Source organism: Diceros bicornis, chromosome 17, assembly GCF_020826845.1.
Source record: "Diceros bicornis minor isolate mBicDic1 chromosome 17, mDicBic1.mat.cur, whole genome shotgun sequence".
Classification (NCBI taxonomy): domain Eukaryota; kingdom Metazoa; phylum Chordata; class Mammalia; order Perissodactyla; family Rhinocerotidae; genus Diceros; species Diceros bicornis.
Window position 1 is genome coordinate 8,397,119 of NC_080756.1, and position 22,918 is coordinate 8,420,036.

Consider the following 22,918-nt stretch of genomic DNA (forward strand, 5'->3'; position numbering starts at 1 on the left):
TTAGTACTTCCTGGCTGTTGATTTAGCCATGATGCACTCACTGGTCCTCAAGAATAAAAGTCTATTTCAGTTAACACATTCGGTAGGTTTTTTAGAAAACATGTCCCTGGCCAAACCACTCTAGCTTTAAATAGCAGATTTTAGAAAAAGAAAACAAGATTCAAGACTAAAATTCAAACTGTACGAAGGCATATCATTAAATATCAAGAAATTTACAACGGGGTTGGCCCCGTGGCTTAGCGGTTGGGTGCACGCGCTCCGCTGCTGGCAGCGAGAGTTCGTATCCCAGACGCTCACCGACGCACTGCTTGTCTGGCCATGCTGAGGCGGCATCCCATGTACAGCAACTAGAAGGATGTGCAACTATGACATACAACTATCTACTGGGGCTTTGGGGAGAAAAAGGGAAAAAAACAAGGAGGATTGGCAATAGATGTTAGCTTAGGGCCAGTCTTCCTCAGCAAAAAGAGGAGGATTGGCGTGGATGTTAGCTCAGGTCTGATCTTCCTCACAAAAATAAATAAATTAATTAATTAATTTAAAAAAAAAGAAATTTACAGCGGTTTCTTTTTCTTCTGTTTTTCATCTCCACTCAGATAGCAGCAATTCAGTGTAATTTAAGAATGAAAATAGAGTTAAAATAGCCTTTCACTTATGTGCTTGGCTTCTGCTGCAGTATCAGCAGGGGTGCAGTTAGAACACATGAGGGTTACTTTCAGCTCTGGTTTGTACCCTCCTAAAATAAATCGCATGTAGAAGAGTTCTTGTTTTTGTTATTGTTAATGATAGTTTTAGAAAAACGGCAAAATGAAACAAGTCATCTAATGCTAGAGTAGACTGTTTTGGATCATAGTTGTATTGTAATTTGAAATAAAAGGATAATAAATATATAATTAAAAACATTTACTCTTAAGGCACAGAATTGTTGTTTTATCATTGTTGACCCTCAATTGTGTGTGATGACAGGGAATAGCTTAGTTAGACCAGGACACCAAATCGAGGGCCTTGGTTTTATGGCGTCTTTAACAGCTACCACTGTTAGTACCATCCATTAAGAAAACTAAAAATCAAGTCTCCTCCAATAGTTGAATATTATCATCAGTTTAAACAAGGAGGGCTTGGTTATTTATAGCCAGAAGTGCAGAAATTTTGATCTATTCTGTGTTCTCCCAACCTTTTTAATAAAAATTGTAATGAGCATGGACTAGTTTGATTCGGATGCCAACTAATTTCCCTTTCCTAAACCCTCCTTTGGAAGAAATTTGAAATAAACAAAGGAAAAGCCAATAAATAAGAATAAGAACAGTGAGAAAACAGAGAATCAAGTGGGCTAGATCATTTACAAAATATACGACCTGGCAAACTCTAGTAATAGAGTATTGAAGATTTTATGTGTCAAGCAGGGTAACAGAGAAAAAACTTTTTAGTTAAGAGCAAAACATTTACAATGAAGAATGTCTAGAAAACATTGAAAAAATATGAGGAGGTCATTGTGGGAGGGTTTATTTAAGAAAAGGTTCATAGCAGAGAATATAAAATTATAGATGACAATTTATATTTTATATTATAGTACATATGGTATAAATTTAATATTATAAATAGTATATTATATATAAAATGCAGATTTGTATATTTTAAATAAGAAGACTGGAAAATAGAAAAAAAGGAAAAAATGGATTTGGATTTGGCTTTAGCTTCATTGGACTGTAGATACTGGAGATGACTTTGAGGAAATTCTAGGTTAAATTGTTGATTCAAAAGAAACAGTGACACCAGAATGGTTGTTCTTGAAAACAAATATGATTAGATAAGTCTCTTCCTTAAGACATCGGTAATATGTGCCTCAATGACTAAATAAGGCATAAAAGACTAATTGATTTGGTCTACTCTGTAAGTTTCACAAGTTCAAATATCTCATTATTTTTTTCAATGTTTTGTAGAAGCAGAGAAAAAAATTGTATTTACACGTTAAAATCGTCTGTGGAGATTCAACAAAACGTCCGGTGCTCCACCTCTGCCCCATCAGTGACATCAGAATCCCTGTAAGTGGGACCAAGGCGTGGGTATGTTCCTCCTTTGTATTATAAACTAAACCTCACCCAAAATGTGTAAGTCATTATATAGATTATTATACTCTTTTATAACCACAACCCAGGCCAGAAAATAGAACTTAGTCTCATCTCAGAAACTCTTCCATTTGCGGAATCCTGATCAAAATCCTTTTTATCCCGCCAAAGTAGCCACTATCTGACATGCGGACAAATCATTTCTTTGCATTTCTTTATAGTTTTATCACCCAAGATTGCATTCTGGACACCATAATTTAGTCTTGCTCATTTTAAAAGCATTGTTATTTCCTTTATGACTTCATCCTTTCTTTTCTTTGCAATCTATCTTTTTTTTTTTTTTTGTGAGGAGATCAGCCCTGAGCTAACATCTGCCAATCCTCCTCTTTTTTTGCCCAGGAAGACGGCCCTGGGCTAACATCCGTGCCCGTCCTCCTCCACTTTATATGGGATGCTGCCACAGCATGGCTTGCCAAAGCAGTGTGTTGGTGCGCGCCTGGGATCCGAACCAGCGAACCCCGGGCCGCCGCAGCGGAGCGCGCGCACCCAACCGCTTGCGCCACCGGGCCGGCCCCTCTTTACAATCTATCTTTAAAGAATCTGAGCTACTAGACAGTGAGAAATGGAGATATTTTAATTCAATCATTTCTCTTTATCCATTACTTGGTTATCTAGTAATAAAGTTCATATAGGAAAGGTAAAATAAATGCTTGATTCTTTCCCTTCATTTACCAGTTTTCAAGATAAAGAATTATTTCCCTACTCTCCTCCTTAAATTAATTTTATGTACTCATAGATTCAAGCACATTTGGTGAGTTTAAATCAATTGCATTTTCTATAAGAAGGAAGTTCAAATTTTCCATCTTGGGGAAGGTGGAGCTTCTTCAGATTGACTCTAGCCCTTTCCACCTGATCTGAGCTTTGATAACTTTGTTGCAATTTGATATTGTTAACCTAAAAATAAAGAGCCCAAATGAGAGGCAGAGAGGCATTTATTTTGGGATCAAAGAATTGCAAAGTTGGGTACTAGGATTTGGTAGAAACCCAAATAGTGTCCCAGAAACAGGGCTTTTAAAGGCAAAAGAGGGAGGTTTGCATTACAAAGCATGTTAATTAGGGTTGAGGCAGAACTAATCTTGGCTAAGCATAATTGATTGCTAAGGCTAGCTAGAGGGAGGCAAAAGTCTGTCCCCGTGCCAAGCTGCAGGTTTCTTGCAGTTACTCAGTTCAAAAGTTCATCTTCTGCCCGAGGAGGATGAGCACGTGCATACGACCCCTTTCCTTAATGGCTTCCTGGCTCCATTTTAAAGCCCTTAAATGTAAATGACCCCATTTTGTTTCACATTTCGCAAATAAGATGTTCCGAGTTCACTTTGTACATTTCCTGATCTAGACCTAGATGGAGATATTTTTCCAAGAAGCCTTGTTTTGTTTGCTGTGTAATACTATTTTAAGACTACAGTCTGTGCACTAGGGGTGCTCAATGCTACCTGGCTGGTCATTACTTCTAGGCCTCTTTGGTGGACAAAGCTGGAAGATATAGACATAGATATACCATATATATATATAATATATGATAAAATGCTTCATCACTTCTTGCTGGTTCTTCCAATTCAAATTCCGTAGTAGGTCATTTTTTACTTAACTGCTTTTATATTATATACATATCTTCTTTCTTCCAAATTGAGAGTCATCATTCTCAAGGGCATAGGAGGTGCAAATTTAGAATGACTGCTTATTTACTTGATCCTACCCTGTCATCACAAAAGTCTCAGAATAGCAGTATTAATAGTAGCACCACTAGCATAATTCATTCTGTGTGCATATTAGCCACTACGCACTATGCATATTTTCTCTTTTTTAATCTCTTTTAATTGTAGTTCTATGAGTAACTATATGTTTAATGCTCATCACAAGTCTTTGTGCCAATGTCTGTCTAGTTTTCCAGCTGCCTAAAGCTTGCTCTCCAGTAGATTCCTCAGGAAGTTCTCATGAGAACAATATTCTCTGAGTTCTTACGTGTTGATCACAGTTTATCTATACCTTTTATCCTGGAAAATCAGTTTCCCTGCATACAAAATTCTTTATTCACATTTAACTGCTTTGAGTATTTTGAATATCTCTCTCTATTTTCTTCCGGCAAAGGCACCACGATTGACAAGTCTGATGATGATCTAACTTACTGAAGTGAAGGACTTTAAAAGCAGAGAGATCGGCAAACAGCAAGAGCTTCCTTCTTTGTACAGGGCTATTAACATATGGACAGGACCTACAATTTTAAATACCTGCAGTGAACTATGTGCTTAATGTATGATATCTTAATATTATATTTCCATACTTCCAAGGTATCTGTATTAAGTCAATTTGATAAAAGAGGACTTGGAGGCTCATGTAAATGTTTTACCCTGAAATTAGAGAATTGGAATTCAAACACAGGTCTACTTAACACTAATGCCAAGATCAGTCTACCAGGCTACACTGTCCATTTGACAGGGTGACTTCATGTTCTGTTATGCGTGGGAAAATTTCAGTTTATGCCTGTCGTCCTGTAATAATTACTAATAGGAGTCTCTTTTATTCTTATATTTTCTGTTTTGGAAGATAAATTATATATGTAGTCACACTATTTTTTGACCATCAAGTGATGGATTCAACTTGAAGCTCTACAATACACACGTGAGAGCGCACATTTTGAAGTCATAAACTTCTATATTTTCAGTGCCCCCTCTTTGTCTCTTGCTGTGTCTACAAATTGTGTTGCATTGTCATCCTTTTCATATTTGCTGTGTACGTTGCTAACTAACCATCTTATGAATGTAAATCTTCTAGAGAATAAAAGCAAAGAAAAACAAAACATTCCTTTGCTTACTTTAGATGTGAAAGCCTTTCTTTTTATGTGGTCCATGTAGTAGCCTTCTGACTTTCTTTTGTTGGAGGAAACTGCTTCCTTTAGTGTAGAAACCATGAGGTTTGGCTTTGGTAAAAAGGTGGTGGTGGGGGGGACCATTTTGCTGGGATAGTAAACACTTGATCAGTGGTGTCCTCCTTGAGGACACTAAATTCTATTCATACTAATGGCGAAGCAGGCTACGGGTTGAGAGTCTGATGACGCGTGGTCAATGGATTGAAGTTCCTAAGACAAAGACTGTAGGTCTCCAGGGAAGCCGGATACTGCATAAATGCACAGAACCAGGAGACAAGGAAAGAAAATGCCGCCTGAGCTCCCACCCTCTGGAAGCTAACAGCAATTTCAGAAACGTATACTGTGCTGTGGTTTTGTGAAATTGTCACCAAGTAACAGAAGAAAAGCCCTGAGGAGCTGTTTGTAAGACTGATAACATCAGAGTTTGTGTGCCACGAGAGATTCTGTTACAAATCTAAAAGGGGCCAAAATAGACACCGGATGCCGGAGTCCATTTTCGGAATGGAAGCGCTCTGCTGGGGCCGGGCGGCAGGCCCTGGATCTCATCTGTACGCAGGCATGCCGTGGTGTTTATTTCGGGCTGTGTGTGCTGATCGTTATATGTGTTACTTTAGTATTTATAGAAGAAGGTAGGAGGTTTATATTATATCATTATCTAGTTATTTTAATAATAAAGTGATACACACTCATTTAAAATAAATTCAGAATAGAAAAGAACGTTTTAAAAAGTGAAATTACCCCAAATCTGTCTCCCCTCAGCATGCCAACCAATTGTGTAGACCTAACCACTGTTAATATTTTAAAACGTATACTTCCTGAGATTTTCCAAGCATATTTAATATATTAATATTTGCCATTAACATAGACTTTAAAAATATATTCTTTTCAGCAATTGGCTGCCTTTTTTGTCCAGTTGAAATTATATCAAGGACAACTTTCCATGTCAGTATGGACACACCTAATTTGGTATTTTCTAACAGCGGCACATTATTCCATTGCTTGGATACACTAGCATGTATATAACCAGAACTCTTTCCTTTGGGATTTAGGTAATGTCCAGTGTTTTACTTTTATAAATAGTTGTGTCTTTAACCTCCTTGTGTATATGTGTGCACACATATGAGAGTGCATTGGATAGTTCAAATGCCAAATGACCCTTCAATTTACACTCCCAGTCTCAGTGTATGGACTACCTACTTATCAACCTTTACAACTCTGTTAGTTTGAGTGGAAATGTGGTACCCATTTTTGTTTAAGTTGCATTTTTCATTATAAATAAAGTGGACCACATTTCTTGTATTTATTATTCTTAGAACAATGAGAATAATGCTTAAATGTTCAGGCCTTGGAGCTAGACTGTGTGTATCTCAACTGCACCATAAAATAGCAGTGTGACCATATGCTGGTAACTTCCCTGTGCCTCAATTTTCTCCTGTGTAAAATGGAATGATAGTGATGTTATCTACCTCTTGCTGTTGTGAGGATTAAATTGGTTAACATATCTAAATCATTTATAATAGTTTTTAAGACATAATAAACATATAAATATTTGCCATTATTAAACATGTTTAAAGGGAATTGCATAATTATGTTCTTTGCTCATTTTTTTCTATTCCATTATTTGTCTTTTTATTGATATGATGAGCTCATTTGAGACTCACAACACTAGCCTTCTCTCTCCCTTGCTTCTTTAAAATTTTAATTTCCTGAACAAGGATCATATCTCTTTGATATTAAGTAACCAGTACGTTTAAGTATTCTAGAAAATTTTCCATTTATTCATTAATTCAAAATTTATTGAGCCAAAAATGTATATTCCAAAAATTGGACAGCATTGAGACTACAGCAAAAAAAAAAAAAAAAAAAAAAAAAGCTGATCATTGCTTTCCTGAAGGTATAGTAGGGAGATGGGCTCAAGCTGTTGCTATTTTGGTACAATGCCGTGAATGCTATAATAGAATTCATAGAAATAACACAATGTTTGGGTGGGCCAAAAAAGAGCCCCTTATGATGTCAATGAAATCAGGACATGGATGGCATTCCAGCCAGATAGTAGAGTGTTTTTCAGAGGTATGAATTATTTTCTGATGATGATGACAGAAAGAATATCGTATTGGCCCTCTGGAATAAAATGTTTCAGTAGGACTCACTTCAGGGTTATTTTTATGTTCAAGTTCCCAGGGGCTCAAATTCTCTGAAGCACAGAAACACTGACATCATTACTTGATGAGACACTGCTGGAGGAACTAAAACTTCCTTAGGAAAAAGGAGGAGGATGTAGTAACTCCATGAGACTTGAAATCACCAACATGTGTACAACCTCTACCTGTTATCCTTCAGGTGTGGAGTTGATGGGTGTCTGTGTGAACATTTGAGTTTTCTTAGTTTTTGGCAGCATTATTTTATTGATGATTTTTCACAGCCTATTAGCCCATATCATTTTTCACCATGATTTCCAGCAGAGTTTAGTTTTCTAAAAAAGAAAAATAACGTATCCAAATTGGTGTATGCAGTTTATTTAAATCAGTAAACACTTAAAATTTTGTACGTCAGCAATGTTAGAGTTGAAATAGACCCACTTTTCTCAATCTTGAGAGGTTTTTCTTAGGCTTACAGTCACTCTAAGCAGGAAGTACTCTATATGAGGTCAGAAATATATTTATTTTTTTCTACCATTGTCTGAGAGCTACCTAACATAGTTCTGGGTATATTTCTAGGGGTACTAAATACTCTTCATCTTATGCAACAAGGTCACTCAGAATTAAAATATCTTAGCATCAAATCTGCTTACACTTGGAAAGATAAAAAATGACAGTTGCTCAAATTACAATTCATGTTTTGATTTACAAAATGTGTAGCAAATACTATACAAATACAAACAAAAAAATGAATTTATACATACATATGTATATACACACACATACAAATTTCTACATAGTTTTGTTTGGACTATTCTTTTGTAGCTGTTGAAGATATTATCTTCTCTTAGTCATGGAATAACAAATTCATTTGCAGATTATTAAATCTCAAAGAGACCCCTGTCAAATTATTTCACTTTATAACATTTCAGGAGATATAATTTATTTGTCTGTCATCAAAGGTATATCCCTATTAATGTTTCCAGTTAGTCAAAAAATTTCTCCTTTTGCACTTCTGTGTTCTTTCAAAATTAGTTTTTTTGGAATGTCCTTTACCTCTTATCTACTAAGGATAAGGAAAAGAAAAAATTACCTCCGTAAATTTGCCACGGAAACCATATGATGCTATTCTAATATACAGCTTCAGCACTTCTGCTTGTGTTAACTTCATTTTTGTACCCAGCATGCCTACTGGCATCTCAATAACTTTTTAATTCCTTTTTTAGGCCATTACTTCTCCCTTGTCAGGATTCCCAATCCTCAAGTATATGGCTCCTTGCTTTGAGTTTTGCTGTGTTGAGTTTTTCCTACCTGATTGGTACCATTATGTCCCAGTACTTTCGGCAGTGTATGTTTTCTGTCTGACCACTCAAGGTAGAAGGACCAGAGAACACAAAGCTTCCCCATGTTGCCTATTCTGTCCTCTGATGAAGTTATATTAATAAAAGTTACGACAAGTTATCAAACAACAAAATTGCAGAAGTAATTGGACATCTGATATGCTATAGGCTGTGAAATTATTTGTCTCCTTGACTTTGTAAGAATTTTGTAAAGACACCACTGTGGAATTTTGCTTTTGCAAGTGACTGTTGGTCCTCCAATACATAAAAATATCAATTCCACATGGATTATAAAATATAAAACAATCTATCTTTTAGAAGAAAATCTAGAAGATATTTTTATGTTCTTGTAGATAGGCAAAGATGGATAAAGCGATTGTGGTGTGTTTATACAAAGAGATCTTTAACAGCAAGTAAAAGAATGAACTTCTGCTATTTGCAACAACATGGATAAGTCTTAAAGACATATTATTGAGCAAAAAGAGAAGCCAGATACAAAATGTGTATATTTTATAATTCCATTTATATGAAGTTTGAGAATAGGCAAAATTTATCTATGATGATAGAAATCACAATAGTAGTTATCTTAAGATACTAGAGACTTGGGGGGACATGAGGGTGGATTTTGAGGTGTTGGTAATGTTCTATTGCTTGATCTGGAGGATGTTACATGGAGCTACCCACTTTGTGAAAATTTCCCAAGCAGTGTAGACTCATGCTTTGTGCACTTTTCCTTACATGTGCTACAAAAAAAAAAAAAAAAAAAAAAAATCACAAAACAAAATGTCTTCTGTCTTTACGCATGCAAGTAAGAATGTGCCTGCTGTGTGAACTTGAGCTCTAAGCAACCCACTCCAGACTTGGTGAGACCTATGCACTTTTGTGACATAAAGCAGTACAATGTCCAGTCCCAAAGACAAATTTACAATCCTTCCCCTAAACTTCCTCTTTTTAAAGCTATGTTAAGCCCTTCCACTTGTAATTCTGAGAACCTCACTTAACTTTCTTTTAGGTGATGTGGCACTGCCTTGCCTGACAAGCAATAAATTTGATGTCTTTTTTTCTCCCCCAGCTCAACTGGTCTTTGTATTTTGATTAGATAATTCACACATTTAGGTTCCAAAAAATTCTTGTTGTTGTTGATGCTGTGGATCAGGGATTTTCCTCAAAGAATTTTTAGTCACTGGCACAATATACCCAGAATTTTTTGTTTTGCTTTGACTTCATAAGCATAAGATTGATATATTCATTTGACGAGCTTGTTTTTGTTCAGGCACGATTTGGAGGGAGTAAACATCTTATCAAAGGGTTTCAGTATTGGAAAATATCCAATAGTACCTGCTTACAATCTTAGAATGGCTTTAATATTATTACATATGCTACTAATAGTTGATATAACATGGTTAATATGTACTAGTTTCACCAGTACAAGTCTTACCACTTACGCTGCTACAAAGTTATTAGACAAAATTTAACATTTTCCTAAATGTAGACACTTTTTGCTTATCATGCCAGAGTCACTAAGAAATACACACATATATACACATATAGTGTAAGAATAATAGTATTAGTGATTGTGACTGCCTTCCTACTCAAAAATGATACTAGATATTTAGAAATTTGAGAAGTCTGTTAATGAAAATTCATAAAGAATGAAAGATTTGCTTAATTTTAAAAATATTTTCTATAATTTAGATTTAAATGGCATATGGGTTTGCTTCTTTTAATACGTGTGCCAGGAGCCTGCCCTCACATATCATCTGATCACAAGCAAAAACTACAAAAGGAAAAGAGGAAACAAGTCAATAGAGTAGTTGTTTAATCTTCAAAAAGAATCTATAAGTTAATTTGCATTTTTATAGAACAATTGATTATTTAAAACATCAATTGGTTGATTGTCTACATTGACAATACCTTATAGCCAACAGTTATTGGCTTTACTTCATGGCAATTAAGAAGAGATGAAACTTCAATCATAATGGTTTATCTTCATTGGAATCACTTAAAAGATATAAATTATTTTTAAATACCTTATTATCATTGTGGCATCAGGTAACTAATACAAATCTTGTTATTGTATCTGAATGTCACCTAATTTTACTGCTGTAAAACAATTGCACATATCAGTGAGAATTTTTCTGGGTTAAATAGTTGCATATTAATTTAATATGATACTACACAAAAAAATCTAAATCCAAATAAATAAATAAGTAGGCAATGTTGCAAGGTGTAGAGGCATTTAGTTTAGAGAAGCAGTGGTTTTTATACATTGAAAATATTTATTTCATAAAAAAGTAATATTTTGGCCAAAATAATTCTACAAAATTAAAGAGTCCTTCAAAGTTTCACATAATTTTCCTAACAGACTCTTATGGAAATGCTTACATGAAATTTTGAGAACTCTGACCTCTTCTAAACCAAATTAAGCTAATTAAGCTGTGAACCAGTGAGCTTTCTGAAGGCATTTATCAGAAAAGTCATGCTTCTTGCTTTGTGTTGTAGCTAACATTCCAAATCATTCAGTTATCCCAGAAATAAATTTTCTCTATATTGTAAAAAGACCGTTTATATGAATTCTGCACACATTTCAAGAAAAAAATGATAAACATATTTAATATGACCCATTCCTGTAAAATAGATTAGTCGTATTTTCTTCATTAACAGAAGTAGAAATTCCTGTTCAATGGACTTGGGTGAATCTTTGAATGTTGTGTAACAACTGGCTGTTTGGCTAAGACCTAGACCTAGCATCCAAGCTGAGTAACTTACAAGCAATTACACTTAGAAATGTCTTTCTACCTTATCTCACCAATGCCAAGATGAGAGTTACTTCTGTGCTGAGAACTACAGAACAAGCTCAGTGGTCTTAAGATACTCTATGTGTGGTCACTAGCAGGGAAAGGGGAAACATGAAAATTTGGAAGAGCCAGGGACAGTTGACCTCAACATTCTACTCCTAGGAAGAAGCATACTTTCCAACTCATAACCCCCAAATATATTTTTCTCTCAAATTACCTTAAAAATTAAATATCGTCATGTAATTATTTGGGGAAAATCCAATTAATTAATAATCTTTTATGTTAAAAGAAATCTTCCTGTACGAATGCAAATAAATCTTATAGGCTGAGATAATATCGATCGTGTGTACCTTAGCCTGAATTTACTCCAATCGGATAATTTTTCTTCTAAAATTGATATCAAGCCCACTATATGTTCTTATTGTGGCCATATGGGGGACAAGGGTCTTTATTCCCTTTAGTGTCAGTGCCGCGTGATTCTTTGCTTCTAACACTAAAAATTAGGTTTACAATAATTATTACTATAGTTAAACTATATTTTTGAGTTAAAAAGGGCAGTCAGAACTTTTAGGAAATATTTTAGTATGTATGGCTTAACTTGAATGAAAGAATATTTTATAAGATGACCTACAGTTTGTTGGAACACAATGTTACTGAGCCCTAAGGGACGGGACCTGCAAGTGGATCCTTTTGCCCAGAGTCACTTGTGCCAATAGAACGAGCCCAAGTTCAGAACAGCAGCGCAGAAACTTTATTTGTTGATCAAGGAACAGAGAAGAGAGAGCTCACGCTCTGAAACACCTTCTCTCCAAAGACAGGAAATGGGGAGCTTTTAAAGGGCAAGGAATGCTGGCATCATCAGGGTTCCGGGTAAAGGGGTGGAGACTTCCAGGAACAGTTGGTGCATGCGCAGTCCTCTGAATTCCTTTGTGTAAGGCACCAAATACGCCTAGCAAGGTAGATTTCTTCCCGTGGGCGGGGATCCCAGAGTGGTAATGAGGCCAAGGTGACTTCCCGGGCACCTGCAGGTCCTTCTGTGCAGGCGCTGTTCCTGTGGTGGGGCTAGAGCTGGTGCGGGGAGGTTTGCCACCGGGGGTCCTTTGAAACGGTGCTGAAAAACGTCTCAAATGAGCATGTCGGGTGTGGACCAAAGCTAAGTTTTTCTGTTAGGAATACATGTTGGTGCGCCAGGGATATGTATGGGTGACAATAACATATTTTTAAGGAGAGTGGTACCTATAGTGTCATGCATATAAGTATTTTATTCAAAACTGTTTTGGGGGGCACATACACACATAATAAAAGCATAAACATTTTCAGAGATAAAATTATTTTTGTTGGGTGTGATACTGAACATGTTTACCTAATGATTTTACCTCCATCTATTTAAAATGAAAATTTGAAGGTACTTAAAGAGAACATTTAGATGCTTATGTTTAATGTATGAATGAGCTTAAAATTGCTAGCGAGTTTGTGGTAGGCATTAATAATACTTTGTGATACTCAATTCTCTACTTTTGGAGAAAGATTACACTTGTTCACTTCTAAAGTTAGGTGTGCCCTGTATTCATTTTCAGTTTATGCTTAAGAGTTTTATTCCAGAAGAGCAAAGGGAGTGGCCAAAATTTCCAGAATTTATTAGTCCAATTTTTTTTTTTTTTTTTTGTGAAGAGATCAGCCCTGTGCTAACATCTGCCAATCATCCTCTTTTTTTTTTTTTTTTTGCTGAGGAAGACTGGCCCTGAGCTAACATCTGTGCCCGTCCTCTTCCACTTTACATGGGATGCCGCCACAGCATGGCTTGCCAAGCAGTGCGTCAGTGCGCACCTGGGATCTGAACCCACGAACTCCAGACCGCCGCAGCAGAGCGGGTGCACTTAACCGCTTGCGCCACCAGGCCAGCCCCAGTCCAACTCTTTAAATAATAAAATATTGTATCTACAGCAATAGGGAATAATCCTGTGCTGTAAATCTAATGTCCTAACAATAAAATTTATTTGAAATATAATATTATAATAGCTATATATTATCATTATTTTTTTTAATTCTCAATATTTTATATCCACTGAGTTTCCATATCATCTATTTGATTAAAATATCAACAAAATGTATAAGCACAATGGAAAAATCACTACTGTTGACACTTTTTGTCACTTAAATGAGAGAGAAATCGTGGGCTAGTCACAAACCAACTGGCTGACCCTAAATTTACATCTGCTCTAAAATAGAGATACTGCTTACCTTACATAATTGTTTGGAGGATAAAATGAGATAATGTATATATAACGTCTTGTAAACTATCAAGCATTAGTATGCAACTGTAAGGTTTTATTTTCACTGCTATTCTACATAAATTTCAAGTAGGAATCAAAGAGAATTAATGTGTTAAAAATAAAAATAAATAATTGTTAATATAGTTGAATAGTGTAAGTTCAACTATGATCAGACTATTGTTTTAGATACTTTGTAACACGTTTAATTCTACCTCTTTAAATAAATTATGCATTAATTTAGTAACAATACTTAAGATAATGAGATGAACATACAAAGACATCTATCATTACTTTGAGATGATTTTCAGCTTTTGTCAGCAGATTTTTTTCCTTATATATGATTGTTCTGGTTATAATAGCAACATTCTTCTGCTTGGATGGGTAGTTTTTGAAAACAGCATTTGTTTTCTTATTGAGATCTCCATCCAAAAAATGTAAGCACTTCTAGAAACAACACTCTTTTATTGCTTCTAATTGCGTAGCAGAATAAAGTGTTCATGTTAGATTGGAGATAGATAAATAATGTCTTTGGTAACAAGTATATGTTTATAACATATTCACACCACGAATACAAGAACCTGGGGTGTATCACAGCACGCAATTCTATTCTGCTGCCAAAAACATGCATTTTTTGTTCTGAAATATTTTTGGTTTATCTTATATTCTTTTTTTTCTCACCCCTCCTCCTCTTCCTTTTCACTCTGTGGATCAAATGATGGGACAAACTTTTCCTTAATAAGGAGACTTACTTGAATATCCGGTCATGCACAGCAACACTGACTACATGGTAAGTGCTACAAGAGCATGGAATTCTGTTGCTAAAGTCTTCTCATTCTAGCTGTCACTCAGAAGATAAAATGTCTCACCAAATGCTTGATTTGTTTGAGAATCTTACAATCCTTACAAATCCTTATGCAGTGAAATTTTTTTTTAAGTTACTAGAAATTTCTCCTATAACAGAAGTAATTGCTTTATGACCAAGAAATTATATGGGAAAAATTGAATTATATTATGAATAGCATATGGAATAGAATGTATATTTTATATCATTCTCTGTCTCAAGGTTTTTTTTCTGCATTGTCAAATGTTTTCTGAAGAATGTCAGAAATAATAAAGAATTGGAGTTTTTATGTTACTTCTATAAAATGTGAATGTGATTTTTAATATCTCTGGATGTAGTTTGGGCTAAATGTATATATCCATTTACTTAATAAACAAAAGCAGCATTTATTTTGGTGCTTTTGTGGTTTGCATGAAATGGTAAACTCAAAACAATATTGATAAGGTGATCTGGTATCATCAATACCTTGTAAGAAGAGACTAAAACATATTATTTGGGGCAGCAATTACCTTTACTATCGAGACTGTCTCTTGAAGTCATCCAGCATGTTGAAGACATGAACATGAGTGTGACAATCAGTATCGTAATATTGGATTGTCTCTTCACCTTTGTGACACGATTAGAGTAGTCCCCCCGTATCTGTGGTTTTGCTTTCCACGGTTTCGGTTACCCACAGCCAACCGCTGTCCTGAACCCGATGATCCTCCTTCTGACCCATTGTCAGAAGGTCAACAGTAGCCTAATGCTACGTCACAAAACTCATGTTTTCCATTATGATGGGAGTCTCAGGTCTTCCCGTTTTGCACTCTATTCAGGAGTTCTGTGATGTGCGTGGTTGCCTGACAACCTCTGGATTGCTGAATTTATGACATGTCCTTTGTGCACTGTTTTGTTTTGTTTTGTTTGATACCCCTTACCCCAACATCAGACCTTCATAATAAGTTTACTTTGTAGGTAAGTATTTAATAACAAATTCAGTTTCTTTATTGACCTTTGAAAACTGAGGCTTTATGTTTCTATTTGATATATCTCTTAACATGTAAATTTTCACATGTTCAGCAAAAAAACTGCTTAGTATACATATATTTGTACATTTTTCATGGATATGGGGAAAAACTTGAAATCTGAAATAGTGACATATTACCCTCAAAGGATTTCCTTAGACACAGATAACACTACTCTCATCTTTTATCTCTTCTCAGAGGTTGCAGTCCTGGGAGTGTGTGAACAAAATCAGAGAGTCTTTGCATTACATATTTTTAAAGAATAAATAAACTATTTTGGCATCCTAAGTATTGCAGGCTTTGGGCTTTTATGGTGAGTCTTCATTGGGGAATACTGTACACAACTGAACGCTGATGGAAGGCCAACAAATTCTGCACTTCAGTATCTTGGATATTCTGTTTTCTATTGAGAAAATAGTTTCATATTCCTCCTATTGCAATTGTCCTATTCATTTTCTGTCATGCCCTTGACAGAAAGAAATCAAGAAGCAATAACAACCTTTAGTTACCTATGTTTTATACAAAATCATAAAAACTAGAGAGCACTTTTCTTTGTTGGAGATTTGTTTTCCTTTGACTTTCTTGTAGCATGCAACAAACAAGCAACTCTAAGAAAATGATCTTATGACTCTATACTAAGAATCATTTTCAAATTTAAAAAGTAGAACCACATTGTGTATGATTTCATCTCCACACTTACAGAATCCCTCATTGTTAAAGATCTCACTTTTAAAAATTATATTTGTCATCCAAGTCTTCCTTATATCATGGTATATGGTTTATGCAAATTGTTGCCTCTCACATCTTCTTAAAATAGTAAGATTACTGCCTATATCAATTTGCCTGTTTTTCTTAAGCTTCCTGATTTCTGCCTGAGGTTTTCGTTCCCTGATCCCCATTGCTGACATTTTCCTGCATTTTCTCTGCCTTTCCCCCTCTTCCCAAACAAATTTAAGGCCTTTATATTTTCAGCTTTATGCATTTCCTTTCCCCAGATTAAAAAATTGAAATCTCACTCTTGCATTTAAATCTCACCCTTTCCATTTAACTCCCACAGTTTCCCACTATTCATAAATTTAAACTATATCTAAGTATATATATGCCATTGGTGGTCGTATTTCTTTTATCTCTTTTTAATAGTTTCTTTTTATTTCTGAGTATCTTCCTCAGAATCCAATTTGCAAATGCTCTTAGATGAAAATATAAGGAATAAAGTGTCCTCCTACTTTGATCTCATTTGCTGATTCTTTCCTTTTCCTATGTAGACAGAATCTTGGAATGTTGAGCTGGAAGGCCATTTAAATATTATGTTATTTTCTTTTTTTTATCGATGTTTTAATGGTTTCTAACATTGTGAAATTTTTGACTGTACATTTTTGTTTCTCCATCACCATATATATGACTCCCTTCACCCCTTGTGCCCACCCCCCACCCCCACTGCCCCTGGTAACCACAGTCCAGTTTTCTCTGTCCATGTGTTGGTTTATATTCCACATATGAGTGAGATCATACAGTGTTTGTCTTTCTCTTTCTGGCTTATTTCACTTAACATAATACGCTCCAGGCCCATCCATGTTGTTGCAAAAGGGACGAATTTGTCTTTTTTTATGGCTGAGTAGTATTCCATTGTATATATATACTATATTTTCTTAATCCAATCGTCAGTCGAGGGACACTTAGGTTGCTTCCACTTCTTGGCTATGGTGAATAATGCTGCAATGAACATAGGGGTGCACAAGCCTCTTTGGATTGTTGATTTCAGGTTCGTTGGATAGATTCCCAGTAGTGGGATGGCTGGATCATAGGGCATCTCTATTTTTAATTCTTTGAGGAATCTCCATACCGTTTTCCATAGAGGCTGCACCAATTTGCATTCCCACCAGCTGTGTATGAGGGTTCCTGTTTCTCCACATCCTCTCCTACATTTGTTGTTTTTTTGTCTTGGTGATTATAGCCATTCTAACGGGCGTGAGGCGGTATCTTAGTGTTGTTTTGATTTGCATTTCCCTGATGATTAGTGATGTTGAGCATCTTTTCATGTGCCTATTGGCCATCTGTATATCTTCCTTGGAGAAGTGTCTTTTCATTTCCTCTGCCCATTTTTTGATCGAGTTGTTTGTTTTTTTGTTGTTCAGTTGTGTGAATTCTTTATATATTATGGAGATCAACCCCTTGTCAGATGTATGTTTTGCAAATATTCTCTCCCAGCTGGTTGGTTGTCTGTTCATCTTGATTCTGTTTTCATTTGTCTTATAAAAGCTCTTTAATCTGATAAAGTCCCACTTGTTTATTTTTTCTTTAGTTTCCCTAGTCTGGGTAGGCATGTTATCCGAAAAGATTCCTTTAAAACCAATGTCAAATAGTGTGTTGCCTATATTTTCTTCTATGAGTTTTATAGTTTCAGGTCTCACCTTCAGGTCTTTGATCCATTTTGAGTTAATTTTTGTGAATGGCGATAGCACATGGTCCACTTTCATTCTTTTGCATGTGGCTCTCCAGTTTTCCCAACACCATTTATTGAAGAGACTTTCCTTTCTCCATTGCATGTTCTTAGCACCTTTGTCGAAAATTAGCTGTCCGTATATGTGTGGTTTTATTTCTGGGCTTTCAATTCTGTTCCATTGATCTGTGTGTCTGTTTTTGTACCAGTACCATGCTGTTTTGATTACTATTGCTTTGTAGTATGTTTTGAAGTCAGGAATTGTGATGCCTCCTGCTTTGTTCTTTTTTCTTAGGATTTCTTTAGCTATTCGGGGTCTTTTGTTGCCCCATATAAATTTTAGTATTCTTTTTTCTATTTCTGTGGAGAATGTCATTGGGATTCTGATTGGGATTGCATTGAATCTGTAGATTGCTTTAGGTAATATAGACATTTTAACTATGTTTATTCTTCCAATCCACCTGCATGGGCTATCTTTCCATTTCTTTCATGGATTTCTTTCAATAATGTCTTGTAGTTCTCATTGTATAGGTCCTTCACCTCCTTGGTAAGATTTATTCCTAGGTATTTTATTCTTTTTGATGCAATTGTAAATGGTATTATCTTTTTGAGCTCTCTTTCTGTTAGTTCATTATTAACATACAGAAATGCAACTGATTTTTGTAGATTGATTTTGTACCCTGCAACTTTGCTGTAGTTGTTGATTGTTTCTAATAGTTTTCCAACAGATTCTTTAGGGTTTCTATATATATACAATCATGTCATCTGCAAATAGTGAAAGTTTCACTTCTTCGTTACCTATTTGGATTCCTTTTATTCCTTTTTCTTGCCTAATTGCTCTGGCCAAAACCTCCAGTACTATGTTGAACAGGAGTGGTGAGAGTGGGCAGCCCTGCCTCGTTCCTGTTCTCAGAGGAATGGCTTTCAGTCTTTCCCTGTTGAGTATGATGTTGGCTGTGGGTTTGTCATATATGGCCTTTATTATGTTGAAGTACTTTCCTTCTATTCCCATTTTATTGAGAGTTTTTATCATAAATGGATGTTGTATCTTGTCAAATGCCTTCTCTGCGTCTATTGAGATGATCATGTGGTTTTTATTCTTTGTTTTGTTGATGTGATGTATCACGTTGATTGATTTGCGGATGTTGAACCATCCCTACGTCCCTGGTATAAATCCCACTTGATCATGGTGTATGATCTTTTTAATGTATTGTTGTATTCAGTTTGCCAATATTTTGTTGAGGATTTTTGCATCAATGTTCATCAGCGATATTGGCCTGTAATTTTCTTTCTTTGTATTGTTTTTGTCTGGCTTTGGTATCAGGGTGATGTTGGCCTCGTAGAATGATTTAGGAAGTGTTCCATCTTCCTCTATTTTTTGGAATAGTTTGAGAAGGTTGAGTATTAAATCTTCTTTGAATGTTTGGTCAAATTCACTGGAGAAGCCATCTGGTCCTGGACTTTTATTTTTTGGGAGGTTTTTGATTACTGTTTCAATCTCTTTACTTGTTATTGGTCTATACAGATTCTCCATTTCTTCTTGGTTCAATTTTGGGAGGTTGTATGAGTCTAAGAATTTATCCATTTCTTCTAGATTGTCCAATTTGTTGGCATATAATTTCTCATAGTATTCTCTTATAATCCTCTGTATTTCCATGGTATCCGTTGTAATTTCTCCTCTTTCATTTCTAATTTTATTTACTTGAGCTTTTTCTCTTTTTTTCTTAGTAAGCCTGGCTACGGGATTGTTGATTTTGTTTATCTTCTCGAAGAACCAACTCTTTGTTTCATTAATCCTTTCTACTGTTTTTTTGGTCTCAATTTCATTTATTTCTGCTCTGATTTTTATTATTTCTCTCCTTCTGCTGGCTTTGGGCTTTGTTTGTTCTTCTTTTTCTAGTTCCGTTAGGTGTAATTTAAGGTTTCCGATTTGGGCTTTTTCTTGTTTGTTAAGGTGGGCTTGTATCGCTATGAGTTTCCCTCTCAAGACCTCTTTTGCTGCATCCTATATGGTTTGATATGGCATATTATCATTTTCATTTGTTTCCAGATAGTTTTTGATTTCTCCTTTAATTTCCTCAATGATCCATTGGTTGTTCAGTAGCATGTTGTTTAATCTCCACATTTTTGTCACTTTCCCAGTTTTTTTTTCCTGGTTCATTTCCAGTTTCATAGCCTTATGGTCTGAAAAGATGCTTGTTATGATTTCAATCTTCTTAAATTTATTGTGGCTTGCTTTGTTTCCCAACATATGGTCTATCCTAGAGAATGTTCCATGCGCGCTTGAGAAGAATGTGTAGTCAGCTGTTTTTGGATGGAGTGCTCCGTATATGTCTACTAGGTCCATCTCGTCCAGTTTTTCATTTAAGTCTACTATTTCTTTATTGACTTTTTGTCTGGATGATCTATCCATTGTTGTAAGTGGGGTGTTAAGATCCCCTACTATTATTGTGTTGTTGTTGATGTCTCCTTTTAGGTTTGTTAATAGTTGCTTTATGTACATTGGTGCTCCTATGTTGGGTGCATATATATTTATAAGTGATATGTTTTCTTGATGGAGTGTCCCTAAATATTATGTTATTTTGACAGCTTATCTTTTTAAACAGGAATTGAAGCACAGTGCAGTTAGGCAATTGCTCAAGACTTGAGAACTCATGTTTCCTGATCCATAGATCTAAAATCCTCCTAATTTCCAGAAGCAGCAGGACCAAATGTGTCTCATCTAAATTATAATAAATAGAACCTGAAGGAGAAAAGAGCATTTGGTTCAGCTGAAAGAACTCTTAGTTCTACCACTGATTCAGTAGGTGGCCAAAGGGAACATAGTTTATTTCTCTAAGTTTCAGTTTCTTTATCTCTGAAATGGGGATAATGCCAGCCTCACCAAAGGTCATAAATATTAAATAAGGTTGTGAATGTGAAAATTCCTCATATGTAAGTTGTCCATGATTCAGCCATCAATGGCATAACTGGAGACAAATGATTTCTAAACAATTATAATTAAAATTTCTTGTCACCTTATTAGTTAAACCTGAAAAAATATTTAAATCAATTTCACTGAATGTGCTTGAAAATAGTTAGATCATTAGTTTTCTTCTATCAGGCAGAAAGCACATGTATTCAAGAGCTAGAAATCAAGTTGAGTTTTGGGAAAAATAAATTTATGTTTATTTGTGCCGTTGTTTGTTTAATAGCTGCGTTATGAGGACAGTGTGTCTGTGAACAATGCACCCATTATGGGTGGCATGTACCACAATTCTAAGAATGGGCATGCAGTGTATATCTACACCAGGGTCATGCTTGACCAGAATTACAACGTCAGGTTATCTTGAGGTAATAGCTGTCACCCTGTGAAAAAGAGTTGTGCAGAGATAAGATGAAGTCTTAGAAATCACTGTTGATTTTGAAAACGCCCCTGGGCAATTATAAGAGTGGATTTGGAAGGGTAGAGACAGGGCGATAAGCTGAAGGTAGGGATATAGAGCAAATGTTAGAGTAGCTGAGAAGATTCATCTCAAACTCTGTCTCAAGTAGCTGAACATCTTCTCTGAGAGCTAGGGACGAATCAAGCACAGGTCATCTAGGACATGATAGGACAGATTGATGCATTGGCAGAGACCTGGCTCCAAAGCCAGGCTAGAAAGAACACTGCTTCCCCTGGACAGGGTTAAGAAAACTCCTGGGAAGAGTGCAAGCTTCCTTTTTTCTGTTTTGTTTGTAGTAAAGCCAAAAATTTCACAGAAAGGAACTTCCTGCAAGTAATGTAGAAATTCTGGTAAGCTTGGGCAAACTCAGGAAGCAGAGGAAGCTGGGGGAGGAAAATGAGCAGGAAAAGAAGAGCAATAGAGTAACCTCGTGATGGGCTCCCTTTGCTAGATTCATTCCAGTGAGACGGTGACAGGATCTCCTATATTTTGAGGGATCTTAGAACAGTAGAGGAGTCTGTACCCAGCTTCCTGGAGTGTAACTCAAGGAGATTGTAATACAGCAGAGAAGCCTCATATTCAGCAAAGCATCTGAATAGTAGAGTCGCAATGCTTGGAGAAAAGTTCAAGGGAATGGTGCTAAAGGATGCCTCACTGCTCGGGTGAAAGGATAGCTGCTCAACGTCTATGAACCCTCAATTTCATTATGAAAGAGGCTGAGAGAGGGCTGCTGTGCCTCAAGGAGCCTGGGGTCAGGACAAGAGAAAAATCAGGATGCAAGACCTGTCACTTAGAGAATATGTGAAGATTTGGGCTACTCCAGCATATGCTAACAGAGAAGAATGCCAATGATTATGTCAGAGAGGTCAAATGCAAACCATTAGGGGGAAAGTTATACATCATCAGATAGCAGAATAAGAGATGCCCTCCATCCCAACCTGCACTCTCTGCCCAGCAGGTGCCCGGATGTACGCAAGACTCCTCGGAACTCAAATACTCTCTGAGTGAAGAGGCAGCTCACTGCATTTGCTGAGATGGAATTTGGAATTGATTTATTTTAAGTATAATTGAGATGTTGAAGAACCACTAATTTCACTGTTTACCTAAAGATTAATGTATGAATTTTTTCCTATCATAGTGGGTTATTGAAATATAGAGTTTCAGCTGAGTTATGGAAGAAGAAATATGTTTACTGTATACCTGATTTTTTTTTGACTGAAGTGCCTGAGAAATGTATGGGGAGCAACTGAAGCGATGATTGGTTGGAATATAAAAGGGTACAATGATTTCAGAGAACAATTTGGCAGCTTCTTAAACTGTTAAACATGCATCTACCATATGACACAGCCATTCCACTCCTAGGCATTTACTCAACATAAATGAAAACATGTCTGCACAAAGACCTTTAAACAAATATTTATAGAAAGTTTATCCATAATAGTCAAAACGAAACAATCTAAATATACATAAACAGGTCAATGAATAAACATATTATGGTGTTTTCCTACAATAAAATAGTACTCTGCAATAAAAATAAACAAATCATTGATAGATTCAACCACATAGCTGAATCTCAAAATAGTCTAAGTGAAAGAGCAAGACAAAAAAATGTACATACTATATGATGCCAGTTATTAAAATTCTAAACACTGCAAATATAGTGACAGAAA

General features: G+C 35.8%; 1 long non-coding RNA gene across 1 annotated transcript in view; it reads left to right on the top strand.

The window, feature by feature from the left end:
* Positions 1 to 1,664: 1,664 nt before the first annotated feature.
* LOC131415859 (uncharacterized) overlaps positions 1,665 to 22,918 on the top strand; it is a 123,380-nt gene continuing 102,126 nt past the window's right edge. Inside the window, exons 1-2 of the long non-coding RNA XR_009222522.1 lie at positions 1,665 to 2,042; positions 14,279 to 14,325. This is a non-coding gene — a long non-coding RNA (uncharacterized LOC131415859). The remainder of the gene's footprint in view (positions 2,043 to 14,278; positions 14,326 to 22,918) is intronic.